This window comes from Epinephelus moara, unplaced genomic scaffold (genome assembly GCF_006386435.1).
Source record: "Epinephelus moara isolate mb unplaced genomic scaffold, YSFRI_EMoa_1.0 scaffold1263, whole genome shotgun sequence".
NCBI lineage: Eukaryota > Metazoa > Chordata > Actinopteri > Perciformes > Serranidae > Epinephelus > Epinephelus moara.
The window spans coordinates 1-5,305 of record NW_026078734.1 but is presented as its reverse complement, the minus strand read 5'-3'; the positions used below and the strand labels follow the sequence as shown (position 1 = coordinate 5,305).

At 39.9% G+C, this 5,305-nt stretch overlaps 1 long non-coding RNA gene across 1 annotated transcript; it reads right to left on the bottom strand.

The window, feature by feature from the left end:
• Window positions 1–1,329: 1,329 nt before the first annotated feature.
• LOC126386967 (uncharacterized) lies at window positions 1,330–5,283 on the bottom strand. Its single transcript, XR_007569572.1, has 3 exons — window positions 5,156–5,283; window positions 2,778–2,833; window positions 1,330–1,457 (listed from the first exon to the last, which is right to left on the bottom strand). It is a non-coding gene; the product is annotated as an uncharacterized LOC126386967 (long non-coding RNA).
• Window positions 5,284–5,305: the final 22 nt, after the last annotated feature.

Below are 5,305 nucleotides of genomic sequence, written 5' to 3'. Positions count from 1 at the left end.
GGATGCACGGAGAGACGCAAGGAAACCATGCAAGGAGGGAGGAAATGAGGAAATATGTTTTTGGAGAAATGAGACGTAATTTTCTCTTTAGTGTCGCATGAAGCAATGTCTGTTTCTGATGACAGCGGCAGTTGATCACAGCTGGATGAGCTGTCAGTCGGCTTCAACAGCTGCAGAGACTTTTAATGTGTGCCCATACTAATAAGGGTACAAAGTTCTCACTGCCAGAACAATAGACTATTTTCTCTCTGTTTAACAAACATGTGCACGTGATTAACCTGCTCTCTGTATCTATAATACTGTATGTATGTATGTACTGTGTACCATTTAGAGGTGCAGAATGCCTTTGTATTATTTTTTCTTTCTTTGCATCCCTATTTATCAATATTCTGATTGTGATTCATTATTTAATAACCCAGAATGTGATTAAAGTGTCTTTTGAAAACTGAAAATTATTTATAAGCTAAATGTTTCTGGAAAAAATGAAACTCCGTAACTCATCAACCCGACACTCATGAGTGATCAGCCTCACATGTGACTGAATGGAAATAACGATAAATTATGTAAAAAGTGTTTCTTGCTGACAGAGAGCCTCTTTGTGACTTTAATTGTCTCCATAATAAATGTTAATGGAGAAAAAAAAATGATTGTGAAATAGAAAAATCTCTCTAATAAAGAAAGTTTTTTGTCTTTTGTTGTTCAGACCTACTTTTTACACAGCTGATTATTTAAACAACATAATAAATCAAGAAACAAATTAGTTAGTTAAATCTCTCATCTGTCACTCTGGTATGTAACTCTGGTATAGTGTGTCAGATCAGTCTGATCGGCTGCAGCATCCAAGCAGTAGAATGCAGAGAAATGTCGGCTCATAAAGTTTCAATGAAGGGTGCTCTGGTGTATCCTCGCTCCTCAGAGCACAAATTAGAGCTTTGAGACGACATTAAAAACGGTGATTCAGAATGACTTCCAGTTCAAGCGAGGATTAAGGAGCAAGGAAATGACCAACAAGAGACTTGGGATGTATTCACAGAGTTTTTTGTCAATGCACACTAATCCTTAACCCTTAAACGACTAACTCCCATATGACATGAACATGTTGTTAAACCAGGGCAAAAGCCTCAACAGTTTTCATTGCAACCAAACATGTAGTTCAATCAGTGCAGCTGCTGATTTTAAAATCCAGCTTCCCTGGTTGATGATTAGTGAAAACAGCTGGTGAATAAAAACCTGCAGACTGCTGACCTGAAACTGTGGTAGAAGATAAAAACACCCTCTAACATTTACAATGTTTGTAGGTTAAATGCCAATTGAAGAACTCACCAGTATGCTCAGCTCTCGTCTCTGTTCTCCTCTCTCCTTCCTCTCTCTCTTTCAGTAAAACAAAAGCAGGGGGAACTTCACAGGTTTTTCTGGTACGGGGCCTCGTGACTTCATCATTTGACATTTACATAGTCCTGCAAATACATGGAGACATTCAGTCAGTTTAAATATTACTTTTTATTTCGTGTTGGAACAGACAGCATGTCAAACCTTCCTTAATCAAAACAGTGCTGTTGCTGGATCAGGTAGGTCATTTTAATGCTCAGGGAGGGATTTCAGAAAAGACCTTAAAAAAAGTCCAAATAAGCAAAATGCAAGTCAAGCTGCAAATCTTTCACCTCCCTCAATGCGGCATATTTAAATAACATTTGCAATGCACAGGCCCAGCGATAAAATATTCAGCATGTGCGGCCATGCAAGGCCTGCCTGTCGCTGGCTTATTCATTTTTCATTGTTCTGGGATTTTTTAGACATCAAAACTTAAGACTTGTTCTTAGTTTCATGTCTTTGAGAGGTCCAGTCTTAAGTAATTCAAATCTCAAAGCAGTCAGGTCCAAGTCCACAGCTCTGGTGGTGTATACAATGTATATATCCTCAACTTAGCGCCGCTACGTCGCAGCACCGTGTATTCAGCTGTGATAACCTGCTAAGTAAACACACGTCCTGTCTGATGCAGACAGTGCGTCATCGTAGGAATAAGTTGTCATTGTAAATGTTAAATTTTCACACTGTACATGCAGAGCAGCCAGAGGAGCCGAAATAGGACACAGACAGAGAAGAACACACGCACGCACTCCGACGTAGACACACTGCTTTAGGAACACACTGCTAGTTCTGAGTAAACCACTTTAAGACGCCCACTCTCTGCTGCCTACAAGAGTCAAAACACAACACGCTGTAGCTCTCTGTCAACATCCCTGTAGACTTTGAACCAGCAGCATCTCACAGATTTATTTTTATACCTAATGTTGAGTTGCTCTTGTTCACTGAAGGAAAACAAATAATAATAATTTCCATCTCTTTGTACCTGAATCATTGACCAAAAATACTGCGGCTATCTGATGATTACCTCGTATCTGGTCTTTGCCTTTCCTGCCTCTTTAGATGTACAGTCATGCTGCTGGCTACATTTTACAACTGTATTATAACTTTTGTTTAAGAGAGCACTACATAAAAGAGCTACCAGGAGTTCATAAATAATGAGCACAAACTTCAGATCTGGTAAAAATAAGACAATAAATTAAATTGAGTTGAACTGCAAACTGCTCCTTTCAAAGTACTTGAGAGAAGCCGTTTTGAATGTAAGAGCCTCTCCCATAAAATACAAGCCCCAGTAGATGATAAATCACCTCCCAATTGTGTTTTCAGTGCAGCTCTTTTATGAATGATCTGTCTTCTGCAGGTCTGACTTATTGGGGATACATTGGAGAGCTGGACAAAAAGAAAATACATACCTTAATCTGAGCACCTCAGAAGAAAGAGGTGAATTTCTTGCCAAAACCGGTGATAGCTGGAGGAGAGTGGACGGGAAAAAGAGGGGAAAAAGATGTCAACTGAGGGACTTGATGCTAAAATCCAAGAGCATTGGTTTCATTTCAAAGATAGAACAGAATATAATGCAGTAATACTCTCAGGCATTCTGTGTTACTTTCAATTATCTGTTCTCCTGCAGATCAATGTTTCTCATTTATCTCTGTTGAGTCAACACACATGGGCATATTTTACTCCTCCATCTTCTTTTGTGTCTTTTGTTTGGGGAGGTTACCTCTTTAAAAATGCATGCTGCACCTATTCACATCAAGGATAAATTATTCATTTTAATTCATTTAAAAACCCGTGGACTTCAATAGCTCATATGTGTTTCAGCAAGATTTCTGCTCATGTTCAAAACTTTGTGCACATCTGAAACACATCCCACATGTGTGTGTTCTCTATGTAGCTGAGAATAAAGTTGTAATATTTCAAGAAAATGGCATAATTTCATGAGAGTAAAGTCAAAATATGGTATAAAAAAATCTACCTGCCCTGTAGTCTGCTGTTCATTATTTTATTATTTTGCTGATTTTCAGGGATTCTCTCTGGTTTTTGTGTCTTTATTCTATTGTGTCGTTTTATGATTTTTGTTATTTTTGACTGTACAGCACTCCACAGGTCAAGTGCTGTTGTTTTTTAATTAGATTGGTGACAAAGTTTAGGGAAGCAGCTGTGCCCTGTTTTTCATTGACGGTGGAAAACTTCTGGTCAGGCATAAATCTCACCGTCGTGTGGCTTATCGTCCACACAAATGTGAACTTCACTACCTCCAGAAAAGCACAGTTCACAGCTGCTTTCCCAAGATTTTCATTGGAAGCATCCTGGAGTCTGGAAACAGTCCCAGACAAAGCAAAAGTATCTCTAAGCGAGGAGGACGTAGGGACAGCATCACGGTGGAGACACACCACACTCACATGTAAGCAAGAATTAATGATGTTGGGTTAAGGATGTGGAGAGAACACAATCTATTGTCCGTTTGTGTAACAAATGCATTGACTTGACATTGACACACAACAGTGGTTATATTCAAATTTCTTAATCAAAATTATTGCAAGTGACAATAGAGTGTGCCAGTAAACCCGGAACTCTGTTAGCGCTTTTAGCACTTCCGGTTCTCTCGTCTAAAAGTCAATACGTTTTTTGAATGTGATTTCGGTAAAATGCCTCAAATAAGGTCTGTGGTTAACAAAAGCTGAAGCGAGTTTCAGGTTTTGTTCGACGACATAAAACACGTCAGTAAATACCCTACTTGTGAATTTTGAAGCTTTTATGTGTCGTAAAAAAGGCGGTTGCTAACAAGTTGCTCAATACGACTACAAACCCTGTCGAGGACATTAAACATCATCACCCCCGAACAGGCGAGAGTGCTGGCAGTCCGCCATTACAGCTTCTTATTTAGCTTAAACAGTCCGATTTCCCCATTATGCAATGTTTTTAAAATAAAGCGGCTGAAATCAGTTGAAAGCTTAGTGGCGGTGATGTAAAGAGTCATACGACCGTGGAGTAGTCATGTAGTCCGTTAAAGCCTAACGTTAGCTTTTTACTTCTGGCGATCGCATTGAAGCTTCAAATGCGGTATGAAAGGTGTTCATATGTGAAGATTATCTCGCTGAACTAAACCTGTAAGTATCATAAACTTGTGTTAGCCACAGAGCTTATTTTCTGATATAATCCAAAATGCAATGCAAAAATCACATTCACTTTCTCTTCCGAGAACCAGCGCGATGCTAAACTTGCGGGTTTTGATGTCAGCCCTGGCACACTCTATTCAGGAGTAGCTGGATATTGGTAGGGACATTTACCTCCAGTTTTGGGCAGTAAGTGCAAAACAATGTAGGATTTTTTTTTAAGGGTGGTTGATGTGTAACTTGAAAGCACTCTCATTAATTACTATTACTGCACTGACTTTGGAATGACCATGGCTATGGACGTGATGGTCATTTTGTTTCTCTTTGTAGTTGTCTGGAATCTCTGTAGCCATTAAGCGCCTCTTTGTAGTTGTCTGATTGACTTTTAAATAGGAAGTGTTAACAGTCACCAGGGGCCCATTGATCCATGGGCCCTGTGGCCTGTGCTCAGTAGGCTGGTCCATCCATGGGTTATTATTTTGGGCAGGTTATAATATAAAGTAACTCTCTTGATTGAAAAGTGCCTCTCTCCAAAAATTATTAGACTGTTAGCATGGTGATGACCGACAGTAATAGCTGATACCTCTTTAACATGACTGATGTCTTTAATTATTTCGTGGCCCAATCACTTGTTTAAAGTGTGCTGTTATGAGATGATTTATTTGATGTACCTTCTCCCAGTTTGCCGGCCTGCTCAGCGGCATTTCCAGGGAGGATCTTTGACAACATGCTGTCTCCCTCCATGCCAGGCTGACCTGCTGCTGCACTGCCAATACCTCCTGGCCTAGGAGCTGCCTTGGAGCCTGGACAGGGCAACAGGG